Raw genomic sequence first — 18,217 nt, forward strand, 5'->3', positions numbered from 1 at the left:
CACACACCCAGCAACCAGTCAAATCATACACATACACACATACCACACCCAAGAATCAACTGCCAACCAACATGTCTGCACACACTCACCATTAACACCAACCACACACACTAAAGAATGAACCACACACACCAAACAACCAAAACAACCCTCTCAAACGTACTCCTCATACTCTCCCAAAAACCAATAAAACCAACCACACACATATCAAACCATACAACAATTACTTTCTCACCCATACCCCCCCCCACACACACACACCCTCACACAATTAAAAAATTAAACCTTTTTTTCTTATCATGAAAGAATGCTATATTATTTTTATTATGCATTAATATGTACATGTATTTTTTCGAACATTCACAGGACAACTGACTTCTTCTAATCAGTTTGTTGTAGTTTTAAACAATTGTTCCTTTACAAGTCTCCCTCTTTCTCTTACTTTAATAAAAAAGGGAAAAAATACTGAGTTTCTCATGTCACTGACAAACCACAAAGTGCAAACTCAGAGGAAGAAACCGCTTTGCTGCAAGCGGCTGATGTGAAGTCTGCTGGCATAAATGTCATATGAAGCTTTTTCACAAAGCTTCATCATAGAAATGATTATAGAGCTTCAGGGTTTGTAAATAGAAAGATGCTTGTGCAAATAAACAAAAAACTATGCGAGTATCCTAGCAACCTGACACGACTTGTGGCGTGTTTCAATATTGTCACTGAATTTAGGAATCTAAAAAAATTAGATCATATTTTATTTAGAATTCGAACTGTTATTTTTTGTTGTTTTTATTTTAGCTAAATAGCTATTCACTTATTATAGTGGAAGACCATTAAAAGAAAATCAAACACTTTTAACTCTCAAGGACCCAAATCAATAACTAAATAATGCTAATAGCTGTACATACATTAAATACAAAAACTCGGGCCTTTTATATTAGGTGGAAATTAAAGGGATGGAAAAAAAATCAAGACTTTTGACACAAATTATTTTTATTTCAAGAAATGTTTCAAATTGCCACCCAAACAGATGAAAAAATCTCTACATGGACAAATGACATATTTTACATGACTTTACAACAAACAGTTGTATTTAATGACTTTGGATGCAACAGCAGTAAAATTTCCATTGAACTGGACTAGAAGATCGTTTGTGTCTCTGTGCCCTGTGCACAAGGACAGCTCTATGAAGATAAAGTTTACATGGGTCAGAGTGGAGTCTTGAGTGGCCTACTACAGAGATCTAACCTCAATTCTTCCGAAAATCTCTGAGATAAATGTGAACGGTGACTGCACCCCAGGCCTCCAAACCTCACCTACATCAGTAATTGACATTACTATTACCATTGTGGCTGAATGACAACAAAAGCACCCTCCAAAATCTATTAATTCCCTCACTTTGTTTAATTCTGTACTGTCTGCTTTCTGTGGTTGCTTTTACTTGTGGGCAAAGATACTCTCAAGAAAAAACTGGACTCCTGCATCAAATTGCATCAGCAGCTTCCTAGGAAAAAATGATTGAAAAATTACCCCCAGTCCTAACCAAATAACAAAAGAGGCAACAGCAAATGAGGTTTAAAGAATGAAAAGGACTAAATATGGCTGCAAATGGGATTCTCTCGCTTTTCACACCAGTTCCAGAATAATCCCATGAATGGATTTGCCAACACAACAGGGAAAAAGAAAGCAGGCGATTAGTGTTTTGCCCAATTTGCAAGGCCTAAATTGAATGGAGTGTAGTGTAGTGTTTCAGTAATGCTATTCTCTCGCCTTCTCTTCACACGTGCACATAAAAAGGTCTTACTCTTTCTTTTTCTCCCAACACACAGACACACACATAAATATGTATGTATATATATATATATATATATATATATATATATATATATATATATATATATATATATATATATATAGTACAGACCAAAAGTTTGGACACACCTTCTCATTCAAAGAGTTTTCTTTATTTTCATGACTATGAAAATTGTAGATTCACACTGAAGGCATCAAAACTATGAATTAACACATGTGGAATTATATATGGAATTATATACATACCAAAAAAGTGTGAAACAACTGAAAAATGTCATTCTAGGTTCTTCAAAGTAGCCACCTTTTGCTTTGATTACTGCTTTGCACACTCTTGGCATTCTCTTGATGAGCTTCAAGAGGTAGTCACCTGAAATGGTCTTCCAACAGTCTTGAAGGAGTTCCCGAGAGATGCTTGGCACTTGTTGGCCCTTTTGCCTTCACTCTGCGGTCCAGCTCACCCCTAAACCATCTCGATTGGGTTCAGGTCCGGTGACTGTGGAGGCCAGGTCATCTGGCGCAGCACCCCATCACTCTCCTTCTTGGTCAAATAGCCCTTGATGCCTTCAGTGTGACTCTACAATTTTCATAGTCATGAAAATAAAGAAAACTCTTTGAATGAGAAGGTGTGTCCAAACTTTTGGTCTGTACTGTATATACAGTGGAACCCACTTATCTCAACCTCGGTTAACTCAACAACCCTATTAAGTCGACGTTTTTGAAGTGGAACCGCCAAATTCTCGCTTTGTCTAAGCATTTTTTTTATCGGTTATGTCGACTTTTTTGTGTTGCCGAACCCTGATATCTTGAGCACAAGGGGGGGAAAAATTTGCCATTTAACGTCGGTTATCTCGGTGCAGCCGCAGAAGAACTCGCGAAAGTGGCGAAAAAATTAAGCCTTACAGATGCTACAGGTGTTGTATTGTATACTGGTGAATCTCTGCTGTTAGTTAGTGCACATATGCCTTTTGTTGTTAAATGTTATGCGATGAACGGGAGGCGAAAGTAGAAGCGTGGCGCTGAACAGCACACGGGAGAACGTGGGATGAGTAGCAAAAGAATAGAATGAACAACGGCAGGATCGGGGGGAATCCGCGGTGCGCTTTGGGAAGAAAAGCACAACCGTTGAGAGAGTGCCGGTGGGAAGACACGTACCGGGATGCGCATGAGCGATAACAACGACCGCCGTGAACCAACATATACCAACAATAACGGACAGTGAGAGTGTGGAAGTTTAAATAGGAGCTGGTGATGATGATAAACGAGCACCATATGTGCGCGATTGAAGCCGGGAGCTTCAGAGAAAGCGGCCGAGAAAGCACCTGACACGCCGAAGGGGGCCGAAGGGGGCGTGGCAGGTGGATTCCTGACAGTTTACAAACATGTACTGTATGTATTTTTATAGCATGCCTTCATCAAACAAATCGCGGCAACGCTGTTGTGTAAAAAAAACCTCCAAAAAAACGTGCATGCACATTCTCATTTATTAACGCACATCATGTACATGAAATTTCAAGCACGTTAATATATTGCCACCATATTGATTTTCGTTTATCTCGATCATCGGTTATCTCTATGCTTTTTACTTATATATATATATATATATATATATATATACACACACACACACACACACACACACACACACACACACACACACACACACACAAGGTATGTACAGTACTAAACATGTTTTTTTTTCCTCCAAGGTTGAAATGAATAGGCAGCCAGGTAAAAAAACTTTCTAATATCTTTAAGCTGAGTTATTACGATGCACTGTGAATAAAGGGAGCAAAGCCTTCAAAAATAATTATATCTGAAACTATCATTTCAATTCAAAGTTAAAGTTTGTGAAAACTGCATGTGTAAAGATGGATAGTGATAATATAATATGAGACCTTAAACCCAATGTCTATCAGTAACTTTACAAGGGAATAATTATGTCTAAGCAATGTATTATATCATTTGGTTTAATCAATGGCATAATAAGATTAATGTGAAGCAAACTATTATCTACACATCACTCTTTCACCTAAAACTCCACAATTACAATTACAATGTTTTACAATTATAGGACAGGAAGAGCTGTACGATGTTATTACCAAAGACAAATTAACAACGTCTGTTAGATCCCATTCCAAGTAAACTAATGAAATAGGTGTTACATACAGCTGGTGAGCTTCTTCTGAATATTTTTAACTTCTCGCTATCTTTAGGTCATGTTTCTAGACACCTCAATTTAGCGGTTATTAAGCCCCTCATTAAAAAACCTTATTTGCATTCAAACTTACTATCAAATTACAGACTCATTTCAAACCTACAGTTTATGTCTAAGGTTTTAGAAAAAAAAAAAGTGTCTGCCCAGTTATGTTTTGTCTTACAAGAAAACAATATCTTTGAAGAGTTTTAGTCATGTTTCAGGCCCCATCATAGCACATAAACTGTTCTAGTTAAAATCACTAATGACCTGTTTTTAGCTTTAGACCAAGGCTACATCTCTCTTTTGGTTTTACTAGATCTTAGCCCTACATTCTATAGACACTATAGAGGTAAATGTAGAATCTTTCTTCCAAATGTTGGGGCTAAACATTGATTATTTATGGAGAAGCAGGATCACATTGGTATAAGGGAATGAAAGGAAGAGAATGGAAACATGGTTAGATAGAACAGTGCAATCAATATGAACTGCACTCATGTGGTTCTGGAAAATGCCAATTTTAGCTGGAAAAGAAAGTAAATAAAATAAAATAAAATTATTTTGAGATGATGCAGAATAAAAAACAAAAAATAAAAAATCCTACACTGATACAGTAAATGGCATTGGTAAAAAATGCACTTATTTGCTTCAAATGAATCTTTTTTTTTTGCTTCATCTGAAATATAGTACAGTGGAACCCCGTTGTACGAGCAACCTATGTTTTTAAAAATAGGCTACAAATACTTTTTAAGTGCAGAAATAAGCGATCGGCTGAGATCTCGGGACGGATTAAATCACTTTTACATTCATTCCTATGGGGAAAATCAGTTCGAACATACGAGCAAATGGACCTACGAGCAATTTTCAAGAACGAATTATGCTCGTACAACGGGGTTCCACTGTATAATATTGAGAAATTATATTAAGATTTATAATAGATATTAAGAAAGTGGTGGCTTAGCGGTTAAAGCTTCGAGTCAACTGGTTCACTGTGAACCATCAGTGTTGCAGGGGCCTATAATCTTTAACTGTTTGGTGTCTAAATTGTGAATGTATTTAAATAAATTATCACAATAGCTATGAATAGGCATAGTCCTTTTATGAATAGATATAAATAGTGCAGTTTTAGAAAAAAAAAGACTATTGGGATCTGACATTTTTAAATTTAAATGGAAAATAGCAGAGCTGAAATGGGGTTAGAGAGGGTAAGAGTTAAGTATCTTAGGCTAATTATGTAAAGTTTGCAGATTGTAACACAATATTAGAACATTTTTACCTAAAAAATAAGCCATGTTTAGTTAAACTTTTATCTTGACATATTAGCTTTCTAGATTTAATTAACCTCTATTCAGTAGAGATGGAACTAAATATAACTTGTATATATAAAAATGTATCATTGACTATTAAGTCACTTTGCTGGATTCTGTGTTTTCTTCTGTAAAATCAATACATTTTAAGTAGCACAGAAGAAAGTAAAAAATAAAAAACAAAAATCGGAGGCTCGATTGGAGGTAAATACTTTTTGGGCTTCCTTTGTTGAGCACTGCCAGAGTTCGGGCATGCAAATGACTCAATTTCAGAACCCAAATAAGAAGCTGCCCATGAGGGGGTTTTGTGTAAATCTAAATTCAGCTATTCCGCTTGTCACTCAGAAGCCAAAAGAAGTGATAGTTAACCTCTTCAACTCATCAATATATATGTATATATATATATATATATATATATATATATATATATATATATATATATATATATATATATATAAGTCCTAATATATGAAACTCATACAAATGATAAACCTGTAAGCTTTAATAAAAAAATAAAAAAAAACATTAAATAAATAATCTTTTACTTGGAGAAAATGTACAGACGAATGAAGATGTTCCACTCAGTAGGTCGTCTTTAAGGAGCACATTATACTGTATCTCAAATGGATTGACATAATTGCCACTTAAAAGTCTTTTCACACTGTCTTTCTTAAGATGGGAGTTTAATTGTTCAGATTGTGATTATTTAAGAACTAGAGTCCTGTTATTTATTAATTTAACAGCTCAGAGAAGGAAACTGAGTGCTTCGTGCTTATTAATGTCCTATGTGTCGCATCGAAGGTAAGCTGTTTATCTCTTCAAACGGAGAGAGACAAGTGCCTTGTTAAATGTGAGAGAAGGCAGAGGGTCATGCGTTCATTGAATCCTGCCTACCTTTCTCAGGAGATCGGGATTATAATAGCAGCAAAGGAACTGATCAAGACAAAAGAACAGAAACTGCAGGAATTGTGGAGCTATAGAGCACTTGAACATCTTTAAATCCCCAGCACTTTTCCGACATGTGTGCTGTAGTGCCTAGGCATAATGCCTTGGATAACAAAATGTAGCCTTGAGTCAAGACACAGTTACAGTAACTCAAATACAACTTGACTGAAGAATCAACTTGAACTACAACATACACCCTATATAATGTTAATTTAACTCTTGTAGAACGCTTGAGATCTTCATTAAAAGCTTAAGATATGACCTTAAATATTATAAAATATAATGTTTTATTTTAAATACTAAAAAGATAAAAAAATATAAAATAAATAGATGGATGAATTAATGGATGGATGGATGAAAGATACATACATACATACATACATACATACATACATATAAACTTTGACCAGGCATAATTTTATTGCCACCAATTAGACATAACTTTAAGGCCACCTGCCTAATAGTGTGTTGGTTCCTCTTTTGCTGCCTAAACAGTCGTGACCCATCAAACATTAACAGCCTTAACTTCTTCAGCAATTTGATCTACAGAAGTTAGTCTGTTGGATCGAATCACACGGAGCCAACGTCGCTGGCATCGATGAGCCTGTCGCCGATTCATCACTGTTCCTTCCTTGGACCAATTTTTATGGATAATGACCACTGCAGACCGAGAACACCCCAGAAGAGCTACAGTTTTGGAGATGCTCTGACCCAGTCGTCTAGACATCACAAGTCAGCCCTTGTCAAACTCGCTCAAATCCTTACGTTTGCCATTTTTCCTACTTCTAACAAAAACTTTGTTATTCACTTCACCAGTTATAATGCTATAATGTTATAATGTACATACAAAGATACATAGACACATAAATATCTAGCTACCTAAAAAGATAAATACCAATTCCCTAAGACATATCTTTCAAATATGTATTATTTGATTGAACCCAACAATTCACACTAGATGAATTCATGAACAATTCTTTTCTATAAAGAGTCAGCAGGTTTTGAAACACATGCCAGCATATGTATTTTAATCGCGAGCAGCTTTAACATTTACTGCTGTGATACAAACTAAAAACAAGCATCACAATTGTACTTCACACCACCAAGTCAATCCTGCCCCAACGTCTATCTACACATCCTGCACCATGTTTAACTGAGGCATTGTTTCAATTACCATGGCCATAGGATTGCTGACTGTGTCTACTGTTCAGACACCAGTGTTCAAAAGCTCTTTGATTTTACCTGTACATACACACCCAACTTTGATTCCAGGAAGATCTGACAGAGTAGCATGCATGCAAATGATCCTTAAAGTCTAGAAGAGCCCTGAGGAGGCAAGCTTTAACTTCCAGGTCAAGCCAGAGGACATGCCATTGAGTTGCACTGCCTTGTCTGGAGAACCATTCATTTTTGGAGCACACTGAATCATGGAATTCATTTGCACATGATGCATTTTTAATGCAACAGCATTCGACTTTGTCTTACCAACTTGTAATTGCACTTCTATTTATAATTACACACTAGCTTGCAGGATTTGTGTGCTAGCAGCAGGCTTTCCTTTTACCCAAAACACATTAGGCTGTTTATTTTATTCTTGCGTATATCATTTTAACACACACACACAAACACAAATCCTGTTCTAATGGAAGCGCATGTCTGAGTGCGAACAGGCTTTTATATGCCAATAAATGTTTTATACACAAGAATAAAGATATACCGACACACACGTGCTGTCACATCACCATCAATAAAATGCTACTTTTGTAATTGAGGTTCTAGTGACTTACAGGCTTGAGGGTGTGGCTAATGCCATTATGTTTAGCTCATGTATGTATGGATTATTTGTTAATGGTTCTTCATGGGTTCTTTGGCTGGTTTAGGGTTCTGGACTGGTGAACTTTGGACACTTTCTGAAAGCCATCTCTTGAAGGATGCCATTTGGAGCACATAGTAGATTCCTGAAGTGACTTTAAAGAAGCCTTTTGGTGTGGAGCTCTATATAGAACCTTCTTATCAGGTCTATGCTTAGAATTATATCAGAATGGTTCCTTATCTTAGATTTTTTTGGAACTGAAGAGCTTCCTGAAGCGATTCTAGTCAGTCTAAAAGATCACTGTATCTAAAAACAAATGTGTATAATGAAGAAAATGTTTGCTTACTGAAGTGATTGTAGTTGGTCTGACAGACCAACTTCTTCTAGTAGAAGAATGTGTGATATTAAACTCAGGTTTATGCTTGGATTATATTAGAATGGTTCTAATTTCAATATTCTTTGAGCTTCCTGAAGTAGTTTAGTATTTAGATTGAAAGAGCAGAGTCTTTTCTGTTGTAGGGCCCAGTATAAAACATTCTATCACATCCCCAGAATGACAAACCTAGGAACAGACAAGGAAACCTATGTTCTACTTTTATCATTTACCAAGTGTGTATAATACTAAGCTCACATCCATGACTGGATTTATATTACAAGGTGTGTTGAACATCCTGACAGGTAAAGTATCATTTTTTTTACCTATCAACTTGACTAGATTACATTTGTTATAATTAATTATTTAATAATGTAGTGTAAAGTTTTATTGATCTTAATACATTTTCAAATCACTTGCTCAGATCTACAGTATATCATTGTCTGGTCTCTGGGGTGTAGCATGCATAATGTCATTTATGTGTTCTTAATATTTCACACTAAAACCCACCTTTTTAGTTACTAATGGTCATTAACATCTAAATTTGAATACATTGTGCTTAAAAATGTTAATAGGCAGAATAGTTATTCAGTTCTGGAGTTATGACCATAGAGCTAATATTAAGTATAATATAGCTTACACATGTGCATTTTTTAATAAGTTAAGCATTTTAGTACAGTTGTAATCTTCAGGCAGTACACTAATAGGATTACAGGTTGTGGGTGTTGAGTAATAAAGAGCATGATTTTAATATGCAAATAGTAATATTTTCAACAATTTGCCTTTTCAACATTTGCGTACATGTCTCTATTTAGTGTCATTTATTGCATTTAGCTAATCCAGAGTTACTTACTTTTGAACTCATTTATATAACTGATCGGCTATGGGGTTAAGGCCCTTCCTCAGGGGCCCATTAGTGGCAGCGTGGTGTGGCTTTGATTTGAACTCATGAACTTTAGATTTAAAGGCCAGTGTGTTAAATATTTTGTCAGATATTAAAATACAACTTATACAAACTGCCATTGTTATATCCAATAAAATGCCTTTATATAGAAAACATATAATAAATAAATATAGAAATAACAAAATGTAGCCTCAAAATATATATTTGTTATTTCACATGGTTATTAGAAAAGTGTTTTCGAAGAAACGACTGTTCGTATAAGATTGTGGTAGAGCTGCTGATATCATGTCAAACACATGCTCATAATCATACTGCTAAGACCATTGAATATAAACAGGTTTAATTATAATTACAACAGAAGCTCCCTCATTAGCCTTTATTTTTATTCCTCTGCCATTTTTTTATATTTCATCTAGCCACCCATCCGTTATTCTCTTTTTAGCTCAAGAATATGTGGTGGAATGTTGAAGGATTTACAGTATATACAATTATTAGAGTAATCACCAAAAGACCTGATTATCTTTTGGAAATGATCCAAACAAGTGAAGGTTGCAGCAATGTCAAATGTTTAAAGTACATTTAAAAGAAGGAGGTGGGTCTGTTTGGTTTTACATGTTCTTACTGTCCTGACATTAACTGGACAAACATAAATAAACAACCAAATGCATACATTAATGCATAAATAAACAAGTCCTAAAAACTTTTTCATGATGGAAAACTTGTCATGAAAGCTCTAACATTCGAGACTAATTCCATAAATGTTACATAAATTACAGAAAAAATACAACATAACATATAATCAATACACCATACTGTACCTTATTAAGAATACACCATACTGGATAAACAATACACAATATCTCATAAACAATACACCATACCATATAAACAATACACCATACCTTATAAACAATACACCTATCATATAAACAATACACCCTACCATATAAATAATACACCATACCTTATAAACAATACACAATATCTTATAAACAATACACCTATCATATAAACAATACACCATACCTTATAAACAATACACCTATCATATAAACAATACACCTACCATATAAATAATACACCATACCTTATAAACAATACACAATATCTTATAAACAATACACCATACCATATAAACAATACACCATACCTTATAAACAATACACCTATCATATAAACAATACACCTACCATATAAATAATACACCATACCTTATAAACAATACACAATATCTCATAAACAATACACCATACCATATAAACAATACATACCTTATAAACAATACACCTATCATATAAACAATACACCCTACCATATAAATAATACACCATACCTTATAAACAATACACAATATCTTATAAACAATACACCTATCATATAAACAATACACCATACCATATAAACAATACACCTATCATATAAACAATACACCATACCATATAAACAATACACCTATCATATAAACAATACACCATACCTTATAAACAATACACCTATCATATAAACAATACACCATACCATAAAACAATACACTATACCTTATAAACAACACACCATACCTTATAAACAATACACCTATCATATAAACAATACACCATATCATATAAACAATACATACCTTATAAACAATACACAATATCATATAAACAATACAATACATAAACTTATAAACAACACACCTATCATATAAACAATACACCATACCTTGTAAACAATACACCATACCTTATAAACAATACTTCATACCTTATAAACAATACACCATACCTTATAAACAATACACCTATTATATAAACATTACACCATACCTTGTAAACAATACACCATACCTTATAAACAATACTTCATACCTTATAAACAATACACCATACCTTATAAACAAAACTTCATACCTTATAAACAATACACCATATCTTATAAACAATACACCTATTATATAAACATTACACCATACCTTGTAAACAATACACCATACCTTATAAACAAAACTTCATACCTTATAAACAATACACCATATTTTATAAACAACACACCTATTATATAAACATTACACCATACCTTATAAACAATACACCATACCTTATAAACATTACACCATACCTTATAAACAATACACCACAGCTTATGAATAACCTGGGGAGGTGGTAGCTCAGTGGTTAAGGCTCTGGGTTACTAATCGGAAGGTCGGGGGTTCAAGCTGTCACTCTTTGGCCCTTGAGCAAGGCTCTTAACCCTCTGTGCTCCAGGGGTGCCGTATCATGGCTGACCCTGCGCTTTGACCCCAGCTTCTGAGCAAGCTGGGATATGTGAAGAACAAATTTCACTATGCTGTAATGTATATGTGACAAATAAAGTCTATTCTATTTAATAAACAATAGACCATACCTTATAAACAATGCACCATATTTTATAAACAACACACCATACCATATACAAAGATACACCATATCTTATAAACAACACACCATATCTTATAAACTATATAAGCCCTCCGGCTTGCTCATCAGAGACAAACTTACACTTATAAAGGACATCTTATTTATTTTTTATCACCCGATTATCTGTGTAAAGCTGCTTTGAGACAATGTTCATTGTTAAAAGCGCTATACAAATAAAAATTGAATTGAATTGAATTAAATATAAACAATACACCATATCTTATAAACAATACTTCATACCTTATAAACAATACACCATACCTTATTAACAATAGACCATATCCTAATAACAATACACCATAGCTTATAAACATACACCATATTTTAATAACAATACACCATAGCTTATAAACCTGCAGTTTACATTCTGTCCAATCAGAATCAAGAATTGTTCAGTGCAGTAGCATATAAAAAAAAATCATGCATTGATTTTTATGTGCCTGTATTTTGCAATGAGTAGTTCATGATTGTGATTTAAATTGCATTGATGATACTGATCTCAAATTTCTGAAGGGGGTTGAAAAAAAAATCCTCAAATGGCCTTTTAACACGACTTGCTTTGCAGTATCTGACATACATCAACATGCAGCCGATAGATTGAAAAAGACAATTTGATATCTCCAAGTGTGCGGTCTCGATCTTCAAGACAAAAAAAAACATTAATATTACATTGCCATGTGCCTATACAGAAGAAATCTATTTCAGATTTCCCCAGTGATGAAAAGTGTTGTGCAACAGCTGTCAAGTGCACCAAAACCACTGTCATAACACACTTCACGCACACTAACCTCAGATCACAGTATTCTGTTACCTAGTGCTTCTTTCTGGTCTCCATATGAACACTGTACAGGCTTCGTTTTTGGATTAGTGGACTACATTTAAACCTTCAGAGATTTTTGCCATTCCGGAACACACCAGACGCCCCTTTCATCTTTCACAAATAAGGACAGACACATGCGCATCCACGCACACACACACCATGTCCTACTGGCAAACACATGCCCGGTGTAAACAGGACTTTACGTGCCACCGAATGTTTTATGCATGAGAGCAAAGGTATCTTGACACACATGAGCTATCATATCTCTCAGTACTCATTTATAGCTCTCATGTGCGAGCCTTGCTAGGCCCAGATAACGGAGAGAAATTGCCTTGAGGGCAGAGACGACACTGCAGGAACTAACGCTGGATATCATAACGCCCAGCTGGAGAGATGACAGAGAGAGAGAGACATTTATCAGCGCAGCAGAGGCACCTTTCAGCACACGCCGCATACATCTCAATGCCACCGTACGCCTGGCCTCGCTACCTAACTCTACCGGAGCTCTTACACTCCTCACATAGTCACGGATGTAACTTACAGCATGTTGATGTGCATATGGAATATAAGGATTATCATTATTATGTTCTAATGACTAGCAGATGTGTATAAGAGAATGAAAAGCAGTAAAAGCCATGAAATAAGCATGTAACTCTGAGAAGACACAACCTTTTGGGTCATAATAATACAGATTTTTTTTCTTTTAGTCTGTGTTTTGACCTTCCGTCCACAACTAAATGCCCTTTTTGTCCTGCTGTGTTAAAACGAATTCTTTCCCAAGTAAACAAATTTGAAAATGCTCTTTTTTGCATCATAGTGTGGACTGAGAAAATTATGCCATATTTTTTGTGGCTCATTCAACTCAAAACAGACAAGATGATAGATGACGGTATTCTGTAGTTAATGCGCAGGCTATCCAGGTTGATGACGTTGTTGGAGATTTATGTTAGTGTGTGCAATCTTCAGTTTGTGTAATCATTTACTTCGATTCAAGATGAAAAAGTAAACAAACGCTTGATTAAAATGGCCCAAGCGTCTTACAATTTTTGCAGGAATTGGGGTGTATGGGATATCGAAATATTGCATTCTCCATTGTTTCTCAACTGCTGCTTTAGCTTACACTAATACATTTTCTTTTTGCCAGCAGTGGGCAGGCCCAACTGTTTTGAGTGTAACCTTAAAGATCATTGGCTAAATATTTTTCTGGAAATCAGTTCTGATTGGCTGCCTGCCACTGTGTTTTCCACTGATATTCTTACATTTACATTTAAGACAGTTGGTAGATTCTCTTAACCAGAGGGAACTTTTAGGAGGGAACAATTATCTGAGAAGTTGAGGTTTAAGGCGCTTGCTCAAGGGCCCACCAGTGGCAGCTCACAAGCTTCTGATCAGAAGTCCAACATCTTACTGACTGATCTACCACCTACTATACATTATGTAATATCTATAAATACATGCCATTTTTACAAGATGTTAATAGACAAGAGCTCTTTTTCTAGTGTTATAATACATAATCCATTATTTAACAAGCAATCATATATCACATTTTTTTGTTAAGATAGTCCAGAAATATTAAGCATGTTATAGAGATGTAAGCTTTTTCAGATGTTCAATGTGAATGAAATACTTTTTTTTTATATTTGAGAAACCCAGTGTAGATAGAGAGCATTTCTGAGATTAAAATGCAGTTTTCAGATCTATTCAGATTAATGTTGACAGCCAAAAATGAGTGTTTGGAGCAAACAAAAACAACACTGCACACAGTTATAAAACATAAGGGTTTTCTAGATAAGGTTTTTACTCTTTTCAAAGAAATTTTATTTAAAAAGGTTTCTAATAAAATTCTTCTGAAAAAAGTTCATCTTGTAATTTGTTTTATTTAGCGTTTCAGTTACCTACATTAAAATACTCACTAGGGACAAGTATGTGAGTTACAGTTGCTACAATCAAATATTTGGTGAATACAAAAAGTTGGAAGTAATTGGAAAAATATTTAATGAATCACTTGATTATTTGCGTCCAAAAATGGTTCTACATGCTCCGCTTCCTGAAAGTAAACACTTGATATAAGATTTTATAAAAAAATCTTTAAGGATTCCCACAAATAAAAAAAACCCAAGAAACTATGACAAGTTTTTATATTTAACTTGTTAAAATTTAAACATATTGGTTGCCAATCTAACTGCCATACTGTACATCTTAATTCACTACAATGAAATGACTCTATGACTAAAGTTAAACAGTAGCCATTCTGAAAACTTCATCAAAAGAAGACACTTTGGTTGTAGGGTTTTACAATTGACTTTGTTAAAGGACTTAGTTAAAGTATACCCTAGAAATAAAGAGCAGAAACTCTCACAAGTTCAACATTTAATATTTTAAACCAGTGGACAATTTACTATTCGACTTTACAATGTCTCATTTCACAACACTGAATAATTCAGTAAATGGAGTACCGATGTATCTACATATAAAAAAGAGTTCTTTAAGTTTTACTGAATAATTAAGGATTCTTTATATCCTGTAGGCCTGAGAGTTTTACTCAGGATGCTTCCTAAAAGGAAATCACTGTGTTGTAATGTTGTACATACAGCCTTTGAGGATTCCCCTAGAGATGAGCCAAAAGAAATCCTTATAAGTTTAAGATTTAACTCATTCGAGGCCAAGCTTGCCATTCATGTATTTGTTTTCTATCTGTATCTCATTTCACTGCTTTCAAATATGTATTAGGTGCAATAATGCTGGATTGAGTGCTCTTTGTTTGTTTTTGACAGCATAGAGCTTTCTGATTTGACATTCTCTTGAGAGTTCTGGAAGTTTCGGAAAAAAAAAATGTTTTCACCTTAGATAATACAAAGCTGTTATGAAAATGAAAAGAGAGTGTTAGCCTTTGTGCAACCTTATATTTAATGTTAATATTTTAAAGCAAAAGCATGAGCTTACATTTACACCAACTTCATTTATAAGGCAAGAGAAAGATGTCTGGATTGTATTTTCAAGGTAAAGCATAGCAATACAAAAAGTATTATTTTTTTCTTTAGTCTGGTCATAATGTACAGTAGTGGTGTGTTGGCTGCTGTCCATGGTGCTGAAACCCCAAAAACACAAGATGCCATGATCTGGAAAAAACACAGCACTTTGATGGGGTAAGTTGTGATGTAATAATAACCTAATCTGTTTCAAAGATGGTGTATATCAGTGGCCAGTGTGGTAAAGATGTGTATTTCTTTCCTATTGGTGAAGTATAGACACCAGCATTAGGTTCATGAGGTCATGCCACGCCACGTGTTGGGTGATAATCCATGAAAGTCTATGTCTAGAAAACATACAAGACTATGTGCTGCCACAAACAATGATGGGAGGAAGAAAAAGGCAAGAATAAGTATATAAAAATAAAGCACAAAAGATGGGTAACATTTCCGCAGTCAGGGTCAGCATCATCCCAATTTGTTTACTCACACATCATACTTACATGTCTGATTTTGTTCTGATCTATTGACACTAAAGTGCTGAAATCTGACTAAATGACAAAATTAACTTAATGTATTACACTCATCCTAGATTTGTTAGATCACGGTTATGGTTAACAGTGAAGTGCTAAGAGTTAAAGCTATGATTTAACATCAGACCCGAAACCAAAATATACATTAAGCACGTACAGTAGTGTCATTTCAACCACATTTGCTTGTAATGCAAACGCAATTGTGCTGCAGGAATTTTGGATTGATTTCACGTCCGTATGTACCTGCGAAGGGAGAATCGTCTGTTCATCATCGTGGGCACGGAAACCAAAAAGAAAAAAAGAAAAAGAAAAAAAAAATCTGTACAGATCCTCCCCCGAAAGACACACTTTACTTCACATGCACTTTTTGTGCATTAACCAGATCATAAAAAGACCACATCCGGAAAAATATCTGACTCTGAAATCTGCAGGAAAGTAGCGGAAATCGAAAAAATGTATGTCAAAGATTAGGAGGAAAAACAAAAACAAAAAACCCAAAACAAAACACGTAAACCAGTAAATCTGCGACAAAAGTTTCACATGAAAACATCACCAGGTTTCAAAAGGACTTGTGTAAAGAAAAGAGAGAAGAAATAAAAGCTGATGCCGTCGGTCTGCGACCATGAAAATCCCAAAACTCTTACGAGCCACACCGCCAAATACAAAGCAAAGCGCAAATACCGCAAAAGTCTAGAATAGAAAACAAAAAAAAGCAAAACAAAAAAGGAAAAAGAAAAATATATGGTTTCAAAACCTCAACGTGCAAAAAAAAATGCCGAACTGCCAGATCGATGCAAAAACCACTTTCATCCTTGAAACATTGAGCATCTTGAGTATGAGAATAAACCCCATTCAGAATGAATGCACACTAAAAAAAAAGAAAAAAGAAAAAAAAACTTGAATCCCGTACAGGAAAAAAGGCTAAAACCCCCAAACCAGCACTTCAAATTCTGACCCTTCACCAGCAGCATAAGGAGGGAAAAAATAAAAAAAAAAAGATAAAAAAGATAGACAGAGTGATTGAAAAGACAAAAAAAAAAAAAAAAAAAACGTTTAGCAGAAAAAATGGGGGTCACTGGAAATAATACTCACCGAGCGGGAGTAAAATGTCGCAATAAAAATCGCGTTAGGGCGCAGAGCGCGGAATGGCGGCTGCGGTGGCGACGGCGCGAGGCGGAACGAAGCAGCGCTCTGCTCGCGCTCTCGGTCTCGGTCTCGCGCTCTCGGATTCCGCTGCCGTCATGTGACTCCTCCTGCCCGAGTGTGAACCGGCTCACGCACGCTCAAAGTGAAAGTGCTCTGGCTCGGTGCTCCTCGGTAAGCCTAAAACTGCGAGACTGGGATGCTAGTTTTTAACCGCATCCTCCTCATCATCATCCTCCTCCTCCTCATCCTCCTCCTCCTTATCCTCATCCTCATCTTCCACCTCCTCCTCTTACTGTTTAAAGATGCAGAAGTCGCCTGATGTCAGAATCAATCAATGTCTCATACAACACAAATTGTTCTGTTAATGTAGAAGGCAATTCAGGTAATGTGGAGAAAACATATCAAATAACCACAAACTACCAAATCAGCACTGGACAGTGTTCAAACTCTCAGTGTTGGATTAAAAGTTATGTATATGTATATGTATATTCCGATTAGAATGTACCTCAAAAACATAATATAATCTTCAAATTTCCAGATTTAGGGAACTCAGACACGTATTTTCCTGTATTGATTTGGACTCGTCTCAGATGTACTGCATTTTGTGCTTTGACACAATGAATATGGTTTTGGTTTCATGAATTGTTCCTTTTGTCGTTCCTAAACACAAAAAAAATTCTAGAAAGCTTAACATAATCATTAACACTGTACGTGAAGTTACTGAGCAACTCAAGAACTTTGAGGATAGATTCGGTCTGTAATTAATATCAATTATATATTACAATGGCTCAGTAACACAGGTTGCATGAACAGTTTTGCATTAAAGCACACATCATTGCACACCTCAACACTTACAGTGGGGCAAAAAAGTATTTATTCAGCCACCAATTGTGCAAGTTCTCCCACTTAAAAAGATGAGAAAGGCCTGTAGGTCATCATAGGTACACTTCAACTATGAGAGACAAAATG

The 18,217-nt window shown here is 35.2% G+C and overlaps 1 protein-coding gene across 2 annotated transcripts in view; it reads right to left on the reverse strand.

Annotated features, from left to right (window-relative positions):
* Positions 1-17,464, reverse strand: part of LOC124384493 (RNA-binding Raly-like protein) — a 201,146-nt gene extending 183,682 nt beyond the window's left edge. The window contains exon 1 of one of the 2 annotated variants that reach the window (XM_046847402.1): positions 17,195-17,448. The gene's annotated coding sequence lies outside the window, so the exon portion shown is untranslated. Of the gene's footprint in view, positions 1-17,194 lie in introns of both variants that reach the window. The other variant, XM_046847404.1, reaches the window with a different exon arrangement.
* Positions 17,465-18,217: the final 753 nt, after the last annotated feature.

Source organism: Silurus meridionalis, chromosome 4 (genome assembly GCF_014805685.1).
Source record: "Silurus meridionalis isolate SWU-2019-XX chromosome 4, ASM1480568v1, whole genome shotgun sequence".
In the NCBI taxonomy this organism is placed as follows: domain Eukaryota; kingdom Metazoa; phylum Chordata; class Actinopteri; order Siluriformes; family Siluridae; genus Silurus; species Silurus meridionalis.